At 46.4% G+C, this 25,167-nt stretch overlaps 1 protein-coding gene and 1 pseudogene across 1 annotated transcript in view; both read right to left on the bottom strand.

The window, feature by feature from the left end:
• The window catches only part of LOC126291785 (insulin receptor-related protein-like), a 357,856-nt gene that overhangs the window by 304,730 nt on the left and 27,959 nt on the right, over positions 1-25,167 (bottom strand). The gene's annotated exons all lie outside the window — the stretch shown is intronic.
• Positions 8,736-8,853, bottom strand: LOC126292505 (5S ribosomal RNA; annotated as a pseudogene).

Raw genomic sequence — 25,167 nt, 5'->3', positions numbered from 1 at the left:
AGGTAGATGCCGCGTTTCTTTTCCGCAAGGCGTTCGATACTGTTACCCACAGTAGTTTAATGAACAAAGTAAGAGAATATGGACAATCAGACCAATTGTGTTATTGGATTGAAGAGTTCCTAGATAACAGAACGCAGTATGTCATTCTCAATGGAGAGAAGTCTTCCGAAGTAAGAGTGATTTCAGGTGTGACGCAGGGGAGTGTCGTAGGACCGTTGCTATTCACTATATACATAAACGACCTTGTGGATAACATCGGAAGTTCACTGAGGCTTTTTGCAGATGATGCGGTAGTATATCGAGAGGTTGTTACAATGGAAAATTGTACTGAAATGCAGGAGGATCTGCAACGATTTGACGCATGGTGCAGGGAATGGCAATTGAATCTCACTGTATACAAGTGTAATGTGCTGCGAATACATAGAAAGAAAGATCCTTTATGATTTAGCTACAATAAGCAGCTCACCAAGTGGAAACAGTTAATTCCATAAATTATCTGGGAGTGAGCATTAGGAGTGATTTAAAATGGAATGATCATATAAATTTAATCGTTCGGTAAAGCAGATGCCAGCCTGATATTCATTGGAAGAAAGCCAAGGAAATGCATTCCGAAAACAAAGGAAGTAGGTTACAGTACACTTGTTCGCCCACTGCTTGAATACTGCTCGCCGGTGTGGAATCTGTACCAGACAGGGTTGATGGAAGAGATAGAGAAGATACAACGGAGAGCAGCGAGCTTCGTTACAGGATCATTCAGTAATCGCGAAAGCGTTACGGAGATGATAGATTGACTCCAGTTCCAGTGGAAGACTCTGCTCAGTAGCTCGGTACAGGTTTTTGTTGAAGTTTGGAGAACGTACCTTCACGGAGGAGTCAAGCAATATATTTCTCATTCCTGAGTATATCTCGCGAAGAGACCATGAGGATAAGATCAGAGAGATTAGAGCCCACACAGAGGCATACCGACAATCTTTCTTTCCACGAACAATACGAGACTGGAATAGAAGAGAAGACCGATAGAGGTATTCAACGTAGCTTCCCCCACACACACCGTCGGGTGGCTTGCGGAGTATGGATGTGGATGTAAATGTAGAAGGAATAGTAGGGGGCAGAGCACCTCAAACGTCTCGCAGCGCAATAAATAACTTTCAAGCCATTTTACCATCCAGGTTAACTGTCGGCATGATTCTGTACGAAGGCGTTAAGGAAGTGATGGTACCTGTACAACCCTCCCGGTACCTCTAATTTCAGGGTTCCTTTCATATGCGTTTCATCTTTAAATCCCGATTGGCCGAGGTTGAAAGCAAATTCCTTACTGAAGGATGGGATAGTTTGTTTATCGCATCTACAAACATTCTGGTCGACCCCGTAGATTGCTGTGCAACGCCGAGTTGACGCTTTGTTTGTAATTTCGTTATCTCACATCTTCCAGGTCTTTAGCACTGTTTGAAGATGTGCAACCATCCACTGCTTCCCGTGAAATTACTGTATGCTGTGCCGCGCGCAGTTTGTTGTGTTTATCGTAGTATATTACTACCAAGCACATCTCCCAAATTGCATCGAGCGTCCTTGAAGCGCTTAAACAATAGTTTTTGCAATTAGTGTGCCTTGTCCTCCCTTGAACCTATGCAGTTTTTCTAATGCACTGCACGGTCACATTGCTGCGAACCCATTCGAAATCTGTACATAATTTATTTCTTTTGTTACTATGACGTAGATGACTTTCCAAATACCTAATTATTTATAGCACCCGATCCTTGGACAACGGTTGTCCTTGACGACGTTTCATTGCAAACGAGATTTGAGGCTCCTTGTCCGACATGGATGATGAAGCTCGGCACCTATTTCACCATCACTTTCACCTGTTAATCACGTATCATCACCTTTGTACTCCTCATGAACATTATCCACACAGTCAAGCCTATACGACATCACACAATCCACTCATTCATCTTGAGGGAATACTAACATTTCATCAGCCACATCTTTCTCACTCTGTGCAATTCCTTGGGTTACTTTCTGACAAAATGTCAACTTCAGCACTGTGTTGTAGAATTCACGCAATGCTTGCTTCATTTATCATTGCCATTGTTCTAGTTGTTGGTTGGCTAGTTGATTTGGGGGACAGGACCAAACAGCGAGGTCATCAATCCCATCAGATTAGGGAAGGGTGGGGAAGGAAGTCAAACTTACCCTTTCAAAGGAATCATCCAGGCATTCGCCTGAGGGTAAATCACAGAAAACCTAAATCAGGATGGCCGGATGCGCGTTGGAACCGTCGTCCTCAGACATCCTAGTCTAGTATGCTCACCGCTGCACCACCTCGGCTGGTGCTCTGCTTCATATCATCAACAGCACTGTAGAACTGATGTGAATTACTCGTCCAACTACGCTACATAGACTCATGCTGTACTTACCACTAGATATCTCCAGTCGTGCCCCCTGTTGCTGCAGCCTCATGCTATGCTCACCACTGGATATCTCCAGCCCTGCTCCCTGTTGCCGTAGCCTCATTCTCTGCTCACCACTTGATATCGCCAGTCCTGCTCCCTGTTGCTGTAGCCTCAAGCTCTGCCTACCACTGGATATCTCCAGTCCTGCACCCTGTTGCCGTAGCCTCGTGCTGTGCTCACCACTGGATATCTTCAGTCCTGCTATCTGTTGCCGTAGCCTCATGCTCTGCTCACCACTGGATATCTCCAGTCCTGCTCCCTGTTGCCCTAGTCTCATGCTCTGCACACCACTGGATATCTCCAGTCCTGCTCCCTGTAGCTGTAGCCTCATGCTGTGCTCACCACTGGATATCTCCAGTCCTGCTCCCTGTTGCCGTAGCCTCATGCTGTGCTCACCACTGGATATCTCCAGTACTGCTCCCTGTTGTCGTAGCCTCGTGCTTTGCTCACCAATGGATAACTCCAGTCCTGTCCCCTGTTGCTGTAGCCCCATGCTGCGGTCACATTTTTCATATCTCCAGCCCCACCCCCAGCTGCCATAGCCTCATGTTCTGCTCACCATTGCATATCTCCTATCCTGCTCCCTGTTGCCGTAGCCTCATGCTCTGCTCACCACTGGATATCTCCAGTCTTGCTCCCTGTTGCCGTAGCCTCATGCTCTGCTCACCACTGGATATCTCCAGTACTGCTCCCAGTTGCCGTAGCCATATGCCGTGCTCACCATTAGATATCCCAGTCCTGCCGCCTGTTGCCATAGCCTCATGCTGTGCTCACCACAGGATCTCCAGTCTTACTCCCTGTTGCCATAGCCTAATGCTGTGTCTAATATTGCTATCTCCAGTTCTTCACCCTGTTGCCAAAGCCTCATGCTGTGCTCACCTTCGCATATCTCCAGTCCTGCCCCTGTTCCTGCAGGCTCATGCTTTGCTCACCATAGCATATCTCCAGTCGTGCCCTCTGTTGTTGTAGCCTCGTGTTGTGCTCACGATTGCATATCTCCAGTCCTGCCCCCTGTTGCTATAGCCTCATGCTGTGCTCACCTTATTATATCTCCAGCGCCGCCCCTTGTTGCCGTAGGCTAATGCTGTGCTTACCATTGCATATCTCCAGTCCTGCCGCCTGTTGCCATAGCCCCATGCTCTGCTCACCATTGGATACCTCCAGTCCTGCTCCCTGTTGACGTACCCTCATGCTGTGCTCACCACTGAACACCTCCAGTCCCGCTCCCTGTTGCCATTGGCTAATGCTGTGCTCACCATTGCTATCTCCAATCCTGCTCCCTGTTGCCATAGCCACATGCTGTGCTCACCTTTGCATATCTCCAGTCCTGTCCTTGTTCCTGTAGCCTAATCCTCTCCTCACCATTGCATATCTCCAGTCGCATGCCCTGTTGATGTAGCGTCTTACTGTGCTCACAATTGCATATCTCCAGTCCTGCCCCTGTTGCCGTGTCCTCATGCAGTGCTCACCTTCTTCATATCTTCAGCCCCGCCCCCAGCTGCCGTAGCCTCATCTTGTGCTCACCATTGCATATCTCCAGTCCTGCTCCCCGTTGCCGTAGCCTCATGCTGTCTCACAATTGGATATCTCCAGCCCCGCCCCCTGTTGCTATAGCATCATGATCTTCTCATGGATGACTCCAGTCCTGCCCACCATTGCATATCTCCAGTTGCACCCACTTATACTGTACGCTCGTGTTGTGCTCACGATTGCATATCTCCAGCGCCGCCCCATCTTGCTATAGCCCCATGCTTTGCTCACCTTTCTCATATCTCCAGTCCCACCCCTTGTTGCCGTACCCTAATGCTGTGCTCACCATTGGATACCTCCAGTCCTGCCCCCTGTTGCTGTAGCCTCATACTGTGCGCATTATTGCATATCTGCAGTCCTGCCCCCTGTTGCCATAGACTCATACTCTGCTCACAATTGGATATCTCTAGTACTGCACCATGTAGCAGTAGCCTCATGCTGCACTCACCACTGCACATTTCGAGTCCCGCCCTATGTTGTCATAGCCTCATGCTGTGCTCACCAGTGCATATCTCCAGCCCTGCTCCATTTTGCTTTAGCATGATCCTGTGCTCACCACTGGTTATCTCCAGTCCCGCCCAATATTACTATAGCGTCAAGATCTGCTCAGCATTAGTTATCTCCAGTCCTGCCCCCTGTTGCTGTAGCCTCCTGCTGTGCTCACCATTGCATATCTCCAGTCGTGCTCATTTCTGCCGTAGACTCATTCTGTGGTCTCTGTTGCGTATCTCCAGTCCTGCTCCCTGTTGCCGTAGCCTCATATTGTGCTCATCATTGCATACCTCCAGTCCTGCCCCTGATGCCGTAGCCTCATGCTGTGCTCACCATTGCATATCTCCAGCCCTGTTGCCACAGCCTCATGCTGTGCTCACCACTGGATATCTCCAATCCTGCCCCCTGCTGCAATAGCCTCATACTGTGCAAACCATTCCATACCTCCAGTCCCGCCCAATAATACTATAGTCTCATGCTCTGCTCACCATTAGTTATCTCCAGTCCTGCCCCCTGTTGCCATAGCCTCATATTGTGCTCATCATTGCATATCTCCAGTCCTGCCCCCTGATGCTGTAGCTTCGTGCTGTGCTCACCATTGCATATCTCTAGTCGTGCTCATTTTTGCTGTAGCCTCGTTCCATGCTCTCCGTTGCGTATCTCCAGTCATGTCCTCTTTTGCTGTAGCCTCATATTGTGCTCACCATTGCATATCTCCAGTGCTGCCCGTTTTGCTGTAGCCTCATGCTCTGCTCACCATTGCATATCTCCAGTCCTACCCCCTGTTGCTGTAGACTCATGCTGTGAAAACCATTGCATATCTCACTCCCTCTCCCTGTTGCAGTAGCTTCATGATCTGCTCACCATTGCATAACTCCAGTCCTGCTCCCTGTTGCCGTAGCCTCATGGTGTGGTCATCATTGCATATCTCCAGTCCTCCTCCCTTTTGCCTTAGCATGATGCTGTGCTCACTACTGGATATCTCCAGTCCTGTCCCCTTTTGCCGTAGCCTCATATTGTGCTCACCATTGCATATCTCCAGTCCTGCCCGTTTTGCTGTAGCCTCATGCTCTGCTCACCATTGCATATCTCCAGTCCTACCCCCTGTTGCCTTAGACTCATGCTATGATAACCATTGCATATCTCACTCCCACTCTGTGTTGCAGTAGCTTCATGATCTGCTCACCATTGCATATCTCCAGTCCTGCTCCCTGTTGCTGTAGCGTCATGCTGTGCTCACTATTGCATATCTCCAGTTCTGCTCCCTGTTGCCGTAGCCTCATATTGTGCTCATCATTGCATATCTCCAGTCCTGCCCCCTGATGCCGTAGCCTCATGCTTTGCTCACCATTGCATATCTCCAGCCCTGTTGCCACAGCCTCATGCTGTGCTCACCACTGGATATCTCCAATCCTGCCACCTGCTGTAATAGCCTCATACTGTGCACACCATTGCATATCTCAGGTCCCGCCCAATATTACTATAGCCTCATGATCTGCTCACCATTAGTTATCTCCAGTCCTGCCCTCTGTTGCCATAGCCTCGTGCTGTGCTCACCATTGCATATCTCCAGTCGTGCTCATTTTTTCCGTATTCTCGTCTGTGCTCTCCGTTGCGTATCTCCAGTCCTGCCCCCTGTTGCTGTAGCCTCATACTATGCTCACCATTACATATCTCTAGCCCTGCTCCTTTTTGCCTTAGGATGATGCTGTGCTTACCACTGGATATCTCCAGTCCTGTCCCCCTTTGCTGTAGCCTCATATTGTGCTCACCCTTGCATATCTCCAATCCTGCCCGTTTTGCTGTAGCCTCATGCTCTGCTCACCATTGCATATCTCCAGTCCTGTCCCCTGTTGCTATAGCCTCATGATCTGCTCACCATAGGGTATCTCCAGTCCTGCCCCTGTTGCCGTAGTCTCGAGCTGTGGTCCACATTGCATATCTCCAGCCCGGCCCACTGTTGCCGTAGCCTCCTTCTGTGCTCTCCATTGAATATCTCCATTTCTGCCCCCTGTTGCTGTAGCCTCCTGCTGTGCTCACCATTGCATATCTTTAGTCCTGCCCCCTGTTGCCGTTAGCAGCCAATATTGTGGTTGCGTGGTGGACAGTACATGGGACGTCGAATGCTGTCATTAGCCTGTTGCCATCTTGCACTCGAAGGGTACGTTTTAGGGGCTTTGCAGAGGTTTCATACCACTTCCAGACTATTTCGCGACAGTTAAACTCTTCAATAGCGCGAGGAGAGAAAGGAGCATCTAATCGCTTCTATGTGTGAGCTCTGATTTCTTTTATTTTATAATGATGATCTTTACTGCATGTGCTAACAGGGAGCAACAAAATAATTTCGCTTTTGGCGTAGAACGCTGGCGATTGAAGTTTCGTGAAAAGATTTTGCCACAGCGGAAAATGACTGTTTTAATGCTTGCCAGCCGTAACTGGTGTGTCATGTCCATAACAGTCTCTCCCCTACATCGCGACAATACCGCAACAAAAATAACAGGTCAGACTGGGCACAATTTTAATAAGTGGTTTGAATAACATGTACATATCGCCTGCCCCAAAACAGTTCATCTGAAAGAAACAGGTCGCTCTATTTCTATAAGGATTTTGCGTATTGTGATTAAAGAAATGCCGGCCGCGGTGGTCTAGCGGTTCTAGACGCTCCGTCCGGAACCGAGGGACTGCTACGGTCGCAGGTTCGATTCCTGCCTCGGGCATGGATGTGTGTGATGTCCTTAGGTTAGTTAGGTTTAAGTAGTTCTAAGTTCTAGGGGACTGATGACCACAGATGTTAAGTCCCATAGTGCCCAGAGCTATTTTAACCATTTTTAAAGAAATGGAAGGCAGCGCTTTAAATTTTTTGGAGGAAATACAGGTTCAACTTTGAATAATCTGATTAAGTTGAGACCCTACAATGTCCTATTGAATTTTATCTGTATCCTCGCCAATAGTACTAGGATGGTTTTCAGATTAATCTATCATGGATAAAAAAAACTCAAGTACTTTCCATTTCGTAATTTTATAATACTGAGATACTAATGTAATATGCGTTCTTTTATCTTTTATGTCCACAATAGACCACAACTTTTTAAAGTTGTGTAACGCAGTTACGGGCGTACTACTGTTTTCCTTGTTATGACTGCCACCTCACAGCTGTTAGTGTGTTTACTATGTTTTCCTCTTCTGAACCGTGGCTTTCCGTCTTCCAGCGTATTTCTAGCCTCCATGGGCTGCTTTCACCACATCGGCCTCTCAGTCACACGGCGGATGTAAGCAAGTCACACAAGATTTTAAGCTTTTCTTACGTCGGTTTCATACAGCTGGTGGCTACCGAATTCGGTAATGTATCCTACGGTATGTTATGTGGTAACTTATTTTTCAGATTGCTTCCATTCTCGACTTTTCGGTTCCATACTACTGAATTAATTTTTGGATAATATCTTCCCGTGTACATAGAGTACTTCTCCTAGGCGTTAGTTAATTTTCGGGCATTTTATCCCCGTCCACATTACTGTGCCATTCGTTATCTGTTTTTTTCCCGCTTTTTTCTGGGTCTGGCACATTCAGTAGTCATGCTTTTTACACTTTCTACAAATATCTTTTGGGTGCACTTCCTTTTATTACGACAACCCACCAACGCGGTTTGACTCTGAGCGAGTCCCGAATGCTGAGTCGCCTAATTGTTATGAGAATATATCCATCGCTTTTTGTTGAGCGCCAGCGCTGTCTATCGACCTACAGTTTGATAGAGTTTCACGCAGTTATCTGTATATTTGGCAGATACACCTGGGCGTGCGTCTAGTGAAGTTAGACCGGTAGCTGCAATACAGCACCTCCGTAGATCTACACGGCATTTGACAATACCTCAACATTGGCTCAAATGGCTCTGACCACTATGGGGCTTAACAGCTGAGGTCTTCAGTCCCCTGGAACTTAGAACTACTTCAACCTAACTAACCTACGGACATCACACACATCCATGCCCGAGGCAGGATTCGAACCTGCGACCGTAGCGGTCGCGCGGTTCCAGACTGAAGCGCCTAGAACCGCTAGGCCACTCCGGCCGGCATACCTCAACATTGTTGAGTTTTTTAAATTGTTAGGCCGCAAGTGGCCCATCGGGAGGATGCGGATAGGAGGGGCGTGTGGCCAGCGCACCGCTCTCCCGGTCGTTATGATGGTTTTCTTCGACTGGAGCCGCTACTATTCGGTCGAGTAGCTCCTCAATTGGCATCACGAGGCTGAGTGCACCCTGAAAAATGGCAACAGCACATGGCGGCCCGGATGGTCACCCATCCAAGTGCCGGCCACGCCCGACAGCGCTTAACTTAGGTGATCTGACGGGAACTGGTATATCCACTGCGGTAAGGCCGTTGCCCTATATGTGTTCTTAGAATCGTGTTAATTGTAATCTTTGTCTCGTGGTATAAAAGAAAACACGTTTTTTGTTTCATTGTCTTCTGTGTCTTCTTGGTTCTGATGTCCTAGCTGAAGGACGCATGAAAATCACGGTCAGTAATTAATACAATTATCTGTATCTTTATTATATTTTTTGTTAAATATATATCCAAATAATTACTGTAGAGTGTGTTTTTGTTAGTAGCAAGAAAGTACCTTTCCTATCCATGATTTAGTTACCTAATAATTAAATATTATCCTGCCCATTTTGTGTAAGTGCATTGTTGAAGCGACGCCATTAATGATAAAATGATAAAAACCTTTTCAATAGTCATTTAATTCTGAAAGTATTGAAGTGAATAATCTCAATAAATACCAGACAGCGTCCTGTAATACTTTGCAATTAAATTTTTAAGCCAGAGGACAGTTTTATTAAAAAAAATTATAAATGTATAACTTACGCTGCCATTGCACATAAGGAGCTATACTGGAGCATCAGGCCTCACGAAAAAGGAAATATTTAGCATTGAGTTTAATTTGCTTATTACGTTAACATTAGAGAAATATTTTTTTCACGCATCATGAGTAAGACGGATGTCTTCACGTTGGAATACGTGTGATATTTATGGCAATATCGCCTTGAGAAAAAATAGTTGTGGCTTTTAACAAACATAAAAGAGTATTTTTAACAAAACATTATTCCAAATTTAACAGAATAATTTATTTCATTGAGTTTTCTAAAAGTTAAGCGATACTTCGTCAGTTCTCTCTGGGAATTATACTGATAGCTTTGAGTGCCCTATATACATTCTGAATTGTTCTGTGCAGTGCAGGAGTCATTTCCCGTTGTACAACCCTTGCTGTATCTTTCCCTCGCGTTTACTTTCTTCATAAGATCTACTTCCGATACAGCACAACTTTCGTACCTTCTGAAGACGATTCTGTCTGAGTCAAAGATTTTACACCCATCTCGACCGTCTGCTGACCGCAACAGTCCCTGATAGCGCCGATTTTCTGTCCACGAGGAAAGATTCTCACACTGAACCAGTCCTTTACTTCTATCATTTCAGAACTCTCCAATCAGCGAGGTGGGTGTATAACACTGGCACGGAAGCTTTATGCCAAAGAAAGTTTTGAGTTTCTAACGCAAGCAATTCGTCGCGATATCTGAACCGGTTGAATGCAGCTGTTTACATCTATTTCTTTATCGGGGTATCTCTCTAGAGATTACGGGCCAGACACGGCCGCTCTGTTGAGATAGGCTGATAAGGGCCGGACTGTGTAAACGTTCGGAGCAAAGCCAGCTGGCAACGTCTCGCCGAAATCCACGGCGTAAACAAGTTGTTCAAAATGTTCAAATGTGTGTGAAATCTTATGGGACTTAACTGCTAAGGTCATCAGTCCCTAAGCTTACACATTACTTAACCTAGACTATCCTAAGGACAAATACACACACTCATGCCCGAGAGATGACTCGAACCTCCGCCGGGATCAGCCGCACAGTCCATGACTGCAGCGTCTGAGACCGCTCGGTTAATCCCGCGCGGCAAACAAGTTGTTTCAGAACCTCTTTGTCTGCCGCTGTCGCCAAAGATTGGTGGGCTCCTTCATTACGTTACGCACTTGTCGTTGTGATCTTGAGTACAATGATTGGTTTGATGCATCTCTCCATGCAGCTCTATCCTGTGCGAGCTTCTTCATCTCCGAATAACTTCTGCAATCTACATCCCTCCGCATCTTGTTACTGCATTCATCTTTCGGCCTCCCTCTACAGTTCTTACCCCCCCCCCCCTTCCCCCTCGTGCTCTACATTTAACCTCTGTTAGCAAATTAACAATCCCGATGCCTCAGGTTGTGTCCTAACAACCAATCCCATCGTTTAGTCAACTTTTCCATAAATTTCTATTTTCACCAGTTCGATTCAGCAGCTCCTCATCAGTTGTACGATCTACCCTGTGATCTTCAACATCCTTCAGTAGTACCGCATTTCACAAGCTGCTATTCGCTATTTGTCTGAACTGCTTATTGTTTACTTTCTCTTGACACACGCTTGAATTAACACGTGGTTTTATCAAAAAGAAAAAGAGTACACGAAATAACCAAAAGACGGCGCTTCAGATGACACATGGCGTCTCAAATGAACGTTTAAACGAGGGTTGGAACTCCGATAGTGGCAACTATTTATTTACAGCTAGTACAAAACAGATACGTGTTTCAAAGTTCTGCTGACCTTCAAAGTAGTCACCAGCATTGTGTATAACACGTTGCCAGCGATGTGGAAGTCGTAGGATGCTCTTAGCAGTGCCAGGTGAGTTGACAGTTCGAGCGGCGCGGTCTATTGCCCGACGAATTTGTAGCAGTTTTGAAGCGAATGCCACGAAGTGTTTGCTTCAGCTTAGAAATCGAGTTGAACTTACGAGGGCCCAAGTCATGGGAGTACAGTAGGTGGTATAGCACATAGCAGCTGCATCCGTTAAACAAATCAGCAACTGCTTGTACGTGCTTGAGCACTGTCCTGCAAAATGATGGTCAGGTCCTGCAAAAAGTGTCACCACTTCTGTCTCTATGCTGCTCATTTTTGGAACACAACCTCCGACCAGCTTAGACACTGAAGTCGTGACACTTTCTCCACGACCTGACAATCATTTTGCAGGACAATGCTCAAGCACGTACAGTGCAAGCTGTTACTAATTTGTTTAACTGATGGGGCTGCTAAGTGCTGTACCACCTACTGCACTCCCCTGACTTAAGCCTCCGTAACTCGATTTCTAAACTGAAGGAAAACTTGACGGCATTCTCTTCAGAACTGCTACAAATTCGTCGCCGCTGAACTGTCAACACAACTGGCACTGCTAAGAGTACCTACGACTTCCACGTCGCTGGCAACGCGTTGTACAATGCTGGTGACTACTTTGAAGGTAAGTAAAACTTTGAAACACGTATCTAAATTGTACGAGTTATAAATAAATAGTTGCCAGTATTAAATTTCCAACCCGCGTATTTGATGTGTCAAGGTAAAATAGAGACTGAAATCTATCGACTTTTACAGTGGATTTTCCGAAACTTTTCATCCATACAAACATTATCATGGCAACAACCAAGGTTGAAAAAGGTGTATGGAGATGCTGCTGTCGATGGCAGTACAGTTAGTCGTTGGACAAGCAGGTTACGTGATGAAAGCGGGCACGGCAATATTGAGGATTGTCCTCACGGCGGCAGGCCTCGTACTGCACACACTCCAGACAATGTCCAGAGGGTTAACGAATTGGTGACTGCTGACAGACGCATCACAGTGAACGAATTGTCACGCTACGTTGGGATAGGGGAAGGACGTGTTTGCAGAATACTGAAAGTGTTGGCGTTAAAAAAGATTTGTGCCACGCGGGTTCCCATGAGTTGACAGTGGCTCACAAAGAAACAAGAAAAATGGTATGCAGCGAACTTTTGGAATAGTACGAGAATGCTGGAGATGAATTTCTTGGAAGAATTGTGACAGGTGATGAAACATAGCTCCATCATTTTTCAACAGAGACGAAGAGGCAATCAATGGAGTGGCACCATGCAAATTCACCCAAGAAAAAAATTCAAAACCACACTTTCTGCTGGAAAAGTTATGGCTACAGTGGTTTTCGATTCCGAAGGACTCTTGCTTATTGACATCATGCCAAGTGGAACCACCATAAATTCTGATGCATATGTGACGACACTGATGAAACTTCAAGCTCGACTGAGTCGTGTTCGACCACATCGGCAAAAGCAGGATGTTTTGCTGTTGCACGACAATGCACGGCCACATGTCAGTCAAAAAACCATGGAAGCGATCACAAAACTCGGATGGACAACACTGAAACACCCACCTTACAGTGCTGACCTGGCTCCATGTGACTATCATCTCTTTAGGCAACTGGAAGACTCTCTTCGTGGAACAAGGTTTGAAGATGATGACTCCCTTGTGCACGCTGCCAAACAGTGCCTCCAACAGGTTGGTTCAGAATTTTACCGTGCGGGTATACAGGCGCTGGTTCCAAGATGGCGTAAGGCAGTTGAGAGAGATGGAAATCATGTGGAGAAAAGAAAATATTGTTCCTAAAGGATGTATCTACACACTGTAAAACTTTCAAACATGTAGAATAAAAGATGGATTTAAAAAAAAATAGTGTGTGCATTTCTTTTGGAGTGACCCTCGTATTTAGATTTTGAATACGTCTTTGTATTTACAAGAACATGTGTGTTTTTACACAAAACAGACAGAGATTTCTTTAGCCAGAAGAAGACAAAAAAAACAGTAGTAGCACAACATTGTGTCGTATTTCACATCAAGAAATGTATAGTTCTGCAAAATAGTGTAGGATTAGGCAGGTAACAACAGTGCAACGTTGTTAGTTGTGGAACGTGCAGCCAGAAGGCGTTTCCAGATGTTAACGAAAATCAGGCACAGTATACCTTTAGTAAATCAAGATCTATTATAAGGAACTGTTTTCAGATCTATGAAGCAGTCTAGATTCTGTACATATTTCATTACGGACCGCTGATGAGTTTTACATCAATAAAAGGAGTCGAGTTTGATGACAAAAGAAGCATTTTCTTGAAGTTGCGAAGACGGATTTAAAATGCGATAATGGAAACAAGTGTTCATACACTAGAGAGTGGAAAAGTAAGCTGCAATAAGAAACCAAAAACACTAATTGGATATGCACTATACACATTGGCCAGTCGCCAACGCAGCTATACTGGTATATAGAACGAGAATGAACAAGCCCTTACAAAACAAAATACAAAAACGTCTGCCAAGTTCTCTACTGCGCTGGGAATTAAGTATTGATATACCAACAGAAAATGAAACTTCTAACAAAACCAGAACTTGTTTAATACTTCGTATGCACACCCTTCCGATGTATTACTTCTCGCAACCTCCGTGGCATGGAATGGACCTATTTTCTTGTAGTTTCCGACGTGATACCTTCCCATTCTCGAAGGAGAGCCTCTTTCAAAGAGGCCTTACTACGAATGTCGTGTTTTCTTACTCGTGTTTCCAGTTCACTCCACAAGAGTTCGATAGGATTCAGGTCCGGACTCTGAGCCGGTATTTTAAGAGTTTGTGGAGTGTTGTAGAGCAACCACAGCCAGACAATTGGCGCCGTATGTTTGGGATCATTGTCCTGTTGGAAGTAATAATTCGTAGGAAGACCCAAGGCGTCAACACTCTGTTGTACGTTCTGTTTGAGGATTTCATGTACACAAATCTGTCCACGGTACCTTTCATAAACGCTAATTTTCCGACACAGAAGGCTGACATACAGCTCCATACCATCACTCCACCACCTCCGTGTTTCACTGTGGGTTGAATGTTGTTGCGGTCGAGGTCTTTATATTCGGTCTTCTCCAGACCAAGATCCTACCATCATTATGCGCGAAATTAAATTTGCTTTCATCACTAAACAATACAGTATCTTAGAAGAGTGCTGTCTTGGATACGTGCTGTTTCGCGAGTTCCATCCGCCACTTCCTGTTCTTTTTGCTGATGTAGGGCATTCGTCTCGGGACCCTGGCTCTGTAGCCCAAAGGACTGAGAATGGTACGAACTGCCCTTGGAGTGACGCCCTTTCGGAAGTGGTCATGTACATATGTGGATAGTGCCGACGCTGTCGTTTTCGGGTTTTTCTTGATGATTCTTAGTAGCAATCTGGTCTCTCTCGCTGTAAGCTTCTGCGGACGACCGTGTCATTCACTGTTTATTACTACACGTCTGTCCTTAGATCGCTTAATGATAGATTGCACAGTCGCTCGGCTTCGTCCTATGACGTTCGCAATTTCGGCATACGACTTGTGCTGAAGATATTGGGCGACAACGATGTTTCGTTCCTCAATGGTCGCTTTGATCCCCTTGCGGCCTCACATCCAACGTGCTGTTGCTTCACAGCCGCCACACGACTCCACAAGTGAGGCATCCACTCCGGGGCTGCGTCAGTCGTTTGTTTGGTTGAAAGTAGTCCGCTGTATGAATAGATTTTGCCCTGTCGTAGACTGTGCGGAGTGTAACATATTTTATTTTCCCTGGATAGATTCATGGCGTACGGGAATGTTCATTACCAAGAACATGGTTATCTGACGCTACATCATCGTACTTATTCGTATCGGCGCTGTGGGTGATTTACTATCCCAACACACCATCGGAGTTTGGCACCACCTACTGTATGAATACTTATTTCCATGACTGCACCTTCAATAGACACAGAATAAGTTTTAATATAGCCCGCCGGGTGTCCGAGCTGTTCTAGGCGCTACAGTGTGGAACCGCGCGACCGCTACCGTCGCAGGTTCGAATACTGTCTCAGGCATGGATGTGTGTGATGTCCTTAGGTTAGTTATAAGTTGTAGGAGACTGACGACCTTAGAAGTTAAGATCCATAGTGCTCAGAGCCATTTGAACCATTTATGTTTAATATAACCCCAGTCAGATTCATTTTCAATTCCTGCCGGTTTGGAAACCGATTGTCATTGACACGGCATGACACTTGTGTCCGGTCCATATCTGTTAGGGTCTTTTTACAATCGCTGCTGTTATGGCACATTATGTGGTTGCTAGTGGTCCACCATTCCATGTAGACACACTGGAGCGTCTGCTTTGATATACCAACAAATCGGCCAACTACGTTCACTGTGTGGCCATAGGCACAGCTAAACAGGGTGACTCTACAGAGGACTACGCGGAGACACCTTCTCGTGAAGTCCGGATAACAGTAGGGAACCTGTGAGGCATCAACGACGCCAGTACAACGTCATTACAGTTCAGTTGTTTACTCACAACGTTTACAAGCCTCGGCTGCGTGTTGGATTCCAGCTGACGCCCGTCGAGTCAGCTCTACGTCTGCACGCCCGCGTGTGACGTCTACATCTACATCTACATCTACATCCATACTCCGCAAGCCACCTGACGGTGTGTGGCGGAGGGTACCCCGAGTACCTCTATCGGTTCTCCCTTCTATTCTAGTCTCGTGTTGTTCGTGGAAAGAAAGATTGTCGGTATGCCTCTGTGTGGGCTCTAATCCCTCTGATTTTTTCCTCATGGTCTCTTCGCGAGATATGCGTAGGAGGGAGCAGTATACTGCTTGACTCCGCGGTGAAGGTATGTTCTCGAAACTTCAACAAAAGCCCGTACCGAGCTACTGAGCGTCTCTCCTGCAGAGTCTTCCACTGGAGTTTATCTATCATCTCCGTAACGCTTTCGCGATTACTAAATGATCCTGTAACGAAGCGCGCTGCTCACCGTTGGATCTTCTCTATCTCTTCTATCAACCGTATCTGGTACGGATCCCACACTGCTGAGCAGTATTCAAGCAGTGGGCGAACAAGTGTACTGTATCCTACTGCCTTTGTTTTCGGATTGCATTTCCTTAGGATTCTTCCAATGAATCTCAGTCTGGCATCTGCGTTACCGACGATCATCTTTATATGATCATTCCAATTTAAATCACTCCTAATGCGTACTTCCAGATAATTTATGGAATTAACTGCTTCCAGTTGCTGACCTGCTATTCTGTAGCTAAATGATAAGAGATCTTTCTTTCTACGCATTCGCAACACATTACACTTGTCTACATTGAGGTTCAATTGCCATTACCTGCACCATGTGTCAATTCGCTGCAGATACAGCTGCATTTCAGTACAATTTTCCATTGTTACAACCTTTTGATACACCACAGCATCATCCGCAAAGAGCCTCAGTGAACTTTTGTTATCCAAAAGGTCATTTACGTATATTGTGAATGGCAACGGTACTGGCGGCGTGGCGGCTGCCCGGCGCGAAGTGTTTCTCCCACCGGCTGCGGAGTGTTCTCGGTATCACTCCGATATCTACGATGAGCTTCGATATCCCATCCGCGATCTACCCCTCATCGGTTCCAGTAGCCGAAGGCGCCTCGGTGTTCAAAAGGACCGTGGACCCCGAGAGGCCCCTGTTGCTGGCTCCCGCGTTGAAGTCCTGTATTGGCAACAGTCTGCGATGTGGTGTTGTCCGAAGACAGTCAATTTCTCCATCAGCAGATGGTAGGCGGCGAGCAGCGAGAAGTTAATCCGATGAATGCCATTATCTTGAACACATTTTCGGCTAGTCCATAGTGTGCTGGAGCATCTAGGAAATAGATTCACTACAGTACCGTAATCACGGAATCGAGTGCCATCACTGTGAATGGCATCGATCCCGATGATCAGCTGATGACAAGAGGTGGATTATTTACAAAGAGCTAGAGTGAGGCTGTTCAAAAAAATGGTTCAAATGGCTCTGAGGACTATGAGACTTAACATCTGTGGTCATCAGTCCCCTAGAACATAGAACTACTTAAACCTAACTAACGTAAGGACATCACACACATCCATGCCCGAGGCAGGATTCGAACCTGCGACCGTAGCGGTCGCGCGGTTCCAGACTGTAGCGCCTTGTTCCGTCACACCGGCCGGCCGTGAGGCTGTAATACAACGCTTGGTTCGCAATGACCAAATGTGTCTTCCTTATTCTGCTATGTTCACTTAATAGGCTGTTAACTGCTGTGTCGTTCCCTGGAAATGTGCGCTTATGAAATACCTACAACTGTTTGCAACATGGCTTACGAGCTGGCGAATATGCCTGTCTCGCTTCCTGTGGTTTTCCTGCTGAATGCTTATTCCTTACTCGGAACCCAGTGCCGTCGATCTGACCTACACTCATGCTCATAAATTAAGGATAATGCTGATACATGGTGAAACAACGCTCTGGTGCGCGGATTGTGGGTCTAAATCACCTCATGGTATGACCATGTGGAGCATCTGACCTGCGGTCGTCGCACCGTGGCGCTGGCAGCAGTCCACATACGCAGAGGTGTGTTGGTGCATGTGAATAAGTGTACAGACGTTTTCAGACGTGCTAATGGTGACTGTGTGTTGAAAACTGATGACGTAATGAGGGGTAGAATACTAGGGCGACTGGAGGCTGGTCGACAACAGAAGGACGAAACACGGGCTCACCGTGTGCCACAAAGTGTGATATCAAGATTATGGCAACGATTCCAGCAGACAGGAAACGTGTCTAGGCGCTACAGTACGGGACGTCCACAGTGTACAACACCACAAGGTGACCGATATCTCACCATCAGTGCCCGCAGACGGCCACGGAGTACTGCAGGTAGCCTTGTTCGTGACCTTACCGCAGCGACTGGAACAGTTGTCTCCAGACACACAGCCTAGAGACGACTGAATAGACATGGTTTATTCGCCCGGAGACCTCCAAGGTGCATTCCACTGACTCCTGGTCACAGGAGGGCCCGCAAAGCCTGGTGTCAAGAACACAGCATATGGTCATAACGGTGGACCCAGGTCATATTCACGGACGAGTCCAGGTATAGTCTGATTCTCGCCGCGTTTTCATCTGGCGTGAACCAGGAACCAGATATCAACCCCTTAACGTCCTTGAAAGGGAACTGTATGGCGTCGTGGTTTGAGGGTGTGGGGTGGGATTATGATTGGTGCAAGTACACTCCTGCATGTCTTTGACAGAGGAACTGTAACAGGCCAAGTGTATCGGGACGTCATTTTCCAGCGATATGTCCGTCTTTTCAGGGGTGTAGTGGGTCCCACCTTCCTCCTGATAACGCACGGCCCCAGCGAACTGCTATCGTGGAGTAGTACCTTGAAACAGAAGATATCAGGTGAATGGAGTGGCCTGCCTGTTCTCCAGACCTAAACCTCATCGAGCATGTCTGGGATGTTCTCGGTCGACGTATAGCTGCACGTCTTCAAACCCCTAGGACTCTTCAGGAACTCCGACAGGCACTGGTGCAAGAATGGGAGGCTATACCCCAGCAGCTGCTCGACCACGTGATCCTGAGTATGACAAGCCGTTGTGCTGCCTGTGTAAGTGTGCATGGTGATCATGTCCCATGTTCATGTCGGGGTACATATGCAGGAAACAGTGGCGTTTCTTAGCACATGTGTTTCTGTACGATTTTGGCAACTTATCACCAATATTGTCAACTTATCACCAACACCGTGTACTTACTTACAGATCTGTGTCGTGTGTGTTCCCTATGTGCCTACGCTATTAGCGCCAGTTTTGTGTAGTGCCACGTTGTGCGGCGCCACATTCTGAAATTATCCTTAATTTATGAGCATGAGTGTATTTGCGACATAATGTCTCGCTTTCTGATTCCGCCTCAGTCTGTGACAGGGTTTATATTAACCTGAGTCAGTGTGAGAGAGTTTTAATAATTTTCTTTTACACTGAAGCGCCAAAGAAACTGGTATAGGCATGGGTATTCAAATACAGAGAAATGTAAACAGGTAGAATACGGTGCTGCAGTCGGCAACGCCTGTACAAGACAACAAGTGTCTGGCGCAGTTGTTACATCGGTTACTGCTGCAATGGGAAGTTAACAAGATTCAAGTGAGTTTGAAGTTGGTGGGACAGACGGCGCACAAGCGATTGGACACAGCATCTCCGAGGTAGCCGTGGCTAGTATCCCGTACGGCCATTTCATGACTGTACCGCGAATATCGGGAATCTAGTAAAACACCATATTTCCGGCTGTAATAACTGGACCAACGACGACTGAAGAGAATCGTTCAACGTGACAGAATTGCAACCCCCCCCCCCCCCCCCCCCCGCAAATTGTTGCAGATTTGAGCGCTGGGCCATCAACAAGTGTCAGCGTGCGAACCATTCAACGAAACACAATCGATATAGGCATTCGGAGCCGAAGGCCCACTCGTGTACCCTTGACGAATACACGACACAAAGCTTTACGCCTCGCCTGGGTCCGTCAACACCCACATTGGTCTCTTGATGACTGTAAATATGTTGCCTGGTCGGCCGAGTCATTTCACATTGTATTGAGCGGTCGTGTACGGGTACAGTGACGACCTCACGAATCCATGGACCCTGCATGTCAGCAGGGGACTGTCATGATATGTGACAGCTGATTCGTGTAGATACAACTCTGATAGGTGACAAGTACGTAAGAATCATCTATGATTACCTGCATCCATTCATGTCCATTGTGCATGTGTGTATTTTGTCGAGCAAATAAAATAAATGTGTACTTCTGAAATGTTTGGACGACACTTTCTGTTCTTTCCGTCGTCCGGAATGTGAACAATTTATCACGTGACCTTTGGCAAGAACTTCCCCTATGAATTCTGCTTCGGTCGTTAGTAAACTCTGTCATCATTGCTTCTTCCTACGTGTTGTTAATACGTTTCAATTATTTCCGCCGGCCAGTGTTGCCAAGCGGTTAAAGGCGCTTCAGTCTGGAACCGCGGGACCGCTCGGTCGCAGGTTCGAATCCTGCCTAGGGCATGGATGTGTGTGATGTCCTTAGGTTAGTTAGGTTTAAGTACACTCCTGGAAATGGAAAAAAGAACACATTGACACCGGTTTGTCAGACCCACCATACTTGCTCCGGACACTGCGAGAGGGCTGTACAAGCAGTGATCACACGCACGGCACAGCGGACACACCAGAAACCGCGGTGTTGGCCGTCGAATGGCGCTAGCTGCGCAGCATTTGTGCACCGCCGCCGTCAGTGTCAGCCAGTTTGCCGTGGCATACGGAGCTCCATCGCAGTCTTTAACACTGGTAGCATGCCGCGACAGCGTGGACGTGAACCGTATGTGCAGTTGACGGACTTTGAGCGAGGGCGTATAGTGGGCATGCGGGAGGCCGGGTGGACGTACCGCCGAAATGCTCAACACGTGGGGCGTGAGGTCTCCACACTACATCGATGTTGTCGCCAGTGGTCGGCGGAAGGTGCACGTGCCCGTCGACCTGGGACCGGACCGCAGCGACGCACGGATGCCCGCCAAGACCGTAGGATCCTACGCAGTGCCGTAGGGGACCGCACCTCCACTTCCCAGCAAATTACCCTCCTGGGGTATCGGCAAGGACCATTCGCAACAGTCTCCATGAAGCTGGGCTACGGTCCCGCACACCGTTAGGCCGTCTTCCGCTCACGCCCCAACATCGTGTAGCCAGCCTCCAGTGGTGTCGCGACAGGCGTGAATGGAGGGACGAATGGAGACGTGTCGTCTTCAGCGATGAGAGTCGCTTCTCCATTGGTGCCAATGATGGTCGTATGCGTGTTTGGCGCCGTGCAGGTGAGCGCCACAATCAGGACTGCATACGACCGAGGCACACAGGGCCAACACCCGGCATCATGGTGTGGGGAGCGATCTCCTACACTGGCCATACACCTCTGGTGATCGTCGAGGGGACACTGAATAGTGCACGGTACATCCAAACCGTCATCGAACCCATCGTTCTACCATTCCTAGACCGGCAAGGGAACTTGCTGTTCCAACAGGACAATGCACGTCCGCATGTATCCCGTGCCACCCAACGTGCTCTAGAAGGTGTAAGTCAACTACCCTGGCCAGCAAGATCTCCGGATCTGTCCCCCATTGAGCATGTTTGGGACTGGATGAAGCGTCGTCTCACGCGGTCTGCACGTCCAGCACGAACGCTGGTCCAACTGAGGCGCCAGGTGGAAATGGCATGGCAAGCCGTTCCACAGGAGTACATCCAGCATCTCTACGATCGTCTCCATGGGAGAATAGCAACCTGCATTGCTGCGAAAGGTGGATATACACTGTACTAGTGCCGACATTGTGCATGCTCTGTTGCCTGTGTCTACGCGCCTGTGGTTCTGTCAGTGTGATCATGTGATGTATCTGATCCCAGGAATGTGTCAATAAAGTTTCCCCTTCCTGGGACAATGAATTCACGGTGTTCTTATTTCAATTTCCAGGAGTGTAGTTCTAAGTTCTAGGGGACTGATGACCTCAGATGTTGAGTCCCATAGTGCTCAGTACCATTTGAACCATTTGAACCACGGAAATAATCAATATTTCCGTAAAAAGGATAGCCATCTCGTAACCTCGTTTTCACCATTCATGTCCCTAACTGCACAGCAGACAGCTCTCTCAACACGGACGAGTTTGGTGCCTGACGTGTAAATGAAAATGACCACTTGAAACAGACAAGACTCAGTACGGGAACAGAATGACTGGGGCGGTGCAGTAGATGCGCTTGTCTGGAGTCGATCGAGACGAGAAAGGTCAATAGTGTAAAAGGGGATTTAGATATTTATGTATTCTTCACAGTTATAGCCTATTATCTGAAAAGCTAAAACAGGCCATACAAATCGCATTTACTTGGGCAGTAATAAGTTATGCATTAATTATTTATTGCTGATACTTTAAAAAGAGATAAGAAACTACAAGTATTCCTACTACTACAAAACTACATTCAGACCCTAAACTACTCACCCAGCTACTAATCTACTGTACACACTACAGAATTTCATTTCTGTTTGTTCATTTATTTTGGTACATTTAATTTGTAGATGGTTGTTTCCGCTACTGGATCCGCCCTTGGTCGGCTGCTGTGGTCGAGCGGTTCTAGGCGCTTCTGACCGGAGCCGTGCTGCTGGTACGGTCGCAGGTTCGAATCCTGCCTCGGGCATGGATGTGTGTGATGTCCTTAGGTTAGTTAGGTTTAAGTAGTTCTAAGTTCTAGGCGACTGATGACGTCAGATTTTGATCCAACCTCATGCTACCCCGATCAACAGCCATAGTCTGCCGGATTCATTCGACGTCACGCAGCACGTCAACAGCGTTTCCACTATAGCAAGTAAATCCACCCATCACTGTTACTTCTTAAAGTCCACACTTTGGTGATCACTTGCACCAGAGCAATGGGACAGTGTTTCATTCGGTGGTCGCCGACGTGAGTTATGATCTCTCCATCTGTAGAGTATGCTGTCTAGCCTGGATGGCAGCATGATGACTTACGATTGAAAGTCTTCTTTGGGCTTCCTGGATACCGCAGCTGCAGCATCGTCCAAGATGCGCCAGTTCGACTCGCTACCTAATGTTGCTTTGGTATCCGACATCCTTAATACCTGATGTCCTTTACGCCGCTGAATCTTCATATAGCGCGCAGCCCCACTGGTTCTGTTGTGGTCACACTGCCGCAGGCGCAGATATCATTCATCTGTCTTCTGATTATGTGTATATACGAGACTTCTGGTCAGGTGACTACAGGGTTATAAATACAAAATCAAATAGGGGTAATGCAGGAGTAGGTTTAATAATGAAAACAAATATAGGAGTGCGGGTAAGCTACTACACACAGCATAGTGAAGGTATTATTGTGGCCAAGATAGACACGAAGCCCATGCCTACTACAGTAGTACAAGTTTATATGCCAACTAGCTCTGCAGATGACGAAGAAATTGAAGAAATGTATGATGAGATAAAAGAAATTATTCAGGTAGTGAAGGGAGACGAAAATTTGGTAGTCATGGGTGATTGGAATTCGAGAGTAGGAAAAGGGAGAGAAGGAAACATACTAGGTGAATATGGATTGGGGCTAAGAAATGAAAGAGCAAGCCGTCTGGTAGAATTTTGCACATAGCATAACTTAATTATAGCTAACTCTTGGTTCAAGAATCATAAAAGAAGGTTGTAAACATGGAAGAATCCTGGAGATTCTAAAAAATATCAGATACATTATATAATGGTAAGACAGAGATTTAGGAACCAGGTTTTAAATTGTAAGACATTTCCAGGGGCAGATGTGGACTCTGACCACACTCTATTGGTTATGAACTGTAGATGAAAACTGAAGAAATTGCAAAAAGGTGGGAATTTAAGGGGATGCGACCTGGATAAACAGACTAAACCAGAAGTTGTACAGAGTTTCAGGGAGAGCATAAGGGAACAATTGACAGGAATGGGGGAAAGAAATACAGTAGAAGAAGAGTGACTAGCTCTGAGGGATGAACTAGTGAAGGTAGCAGAGGATGAAGTAGGTAAAAAGACGAGGGCTAGTAGAAACCCTTGGGTAACAGAAGAAATATTGAATTTATTAGATGAACGGAGAAAATATAAAAATGCAGTAAATGAAGCAGACAAAAAGGAATACAAACGTCTCAAAAATGAGATCGACAGGAAGTGCAAAATGGCTAAGCACTCATGGCTAGAGGACAAATGTAACGATGTAGAGGCTTATCTCAATAGGGGTAAGATAGATACAGCCTATAGGAAAATTAAAGAGACCTTTGGAGAAAAGAGAGCCACTTGTATGAATATCAAGAGCTCAGATGGAAACCCAGTTCTAAGCAAAGAGGGGAAAGCAGAAGGGTGGAAGGAGTATATAGCGGGTCTATACAAGGGCGATGTACTTGAGGACAATATTATGGAAATGGAAGAGGATGTAGATGAAGATGAAATGGGAGATACTATACTGCGTGAAGAGTTTGACAGAGCACTGAAAGACCTGAGTCGAAACAAGGCCCCGGGGGTAGACATCATTCCATTAGAACTACTGACAGCCTTGGGAGAGCCAGTCCTGACAAAACTCAACCATCTGGTGAGCAAGATGTACGAGACAGGTAAAATACCCTCAGACTTCAAGAAGAATAGAATAATTCCAATCCCAAAGAAAGCAAGTGTTGACAGATGTGTAAATTACCGAACTATCAGTTTAATAAGTCACAGCTGCAAAATACTAACGCGAATTATTTACAGACGAATGGAAAAACTGGTAGAAGCCGATCTCGGGGAAGATCAGTTTGAATTCCGTAGAAATGTTGGAACACGTGAGGCAACACTGAACTTACGACTTATCTTAGAAAGAAGATTAAGGAAAGGGAAACCTACGTTTCTGGCATTTGTAGACTTAGAGAAATCTTTATACAATGTTGACTGGAATACTCTCTTTGAAATTTTAAAGGTGGCAGGGGTAAAATAGAGGGATCGAAAGGCTATTTACAATTTGTACAGAAACCAGATGGCAGTTATAAGAGTCGAGGGACATGAAAGGGAAGCAGTGGTTGGGAAGGGAATAAGACAGGGTTGTAGCCTCTCCCCGATGTTATTCAATCTGTATATTGACCAAGCAGTAAAGGAAACAAAAGAAGAATTTGGAGTAGGTATTAAAAATTCATGGAGAAGAAATAAGAACTTTGAGGTTCGCCGATGACATTGTAATTCTGTCAGAGACAGCAAAGGACTTGGAAGAGCAGTTGAACGGAATGGACAGTGTCTTGAAAGGAGGATATAAGATGAACATCAACAAAAACAAAACGAGGATAATGGAATGTAGTCGAATTAAGTCGGGTGATGCTGAGGGAATTAGATTAAGAAATGAGACACTTAAAGTAGTAAAGGAGTTTTGTTATTTGCGGAGCAAAATAACTGATGATGGTCGAAGTAGAGAGGATATAAAATGTAGACTGGAAATGGCAAGGAAAGCGTTTCTGAG

The sequence above is a fragment of the Schistocerca gregaria genome, chromosome 9, assembly GCF_023897955.1.
Source record: "Schistocerca gregaria isolate iqSchGreg1 chromosome 9, iqSchGreg1.2, whole genome shotgun sequence".
Lineage (NCBI taxonomy): Eukaryota > Metazoa > Arthropoda > Insecta > Orthoptera > Acrididae > Schistocerca > Schistocerca gregaria.
The sequence above is the reverse complement of the archived record's forward strand: the minus strand, read 5'-3'. Positions and strand labels throughout refer to the sequence as shown.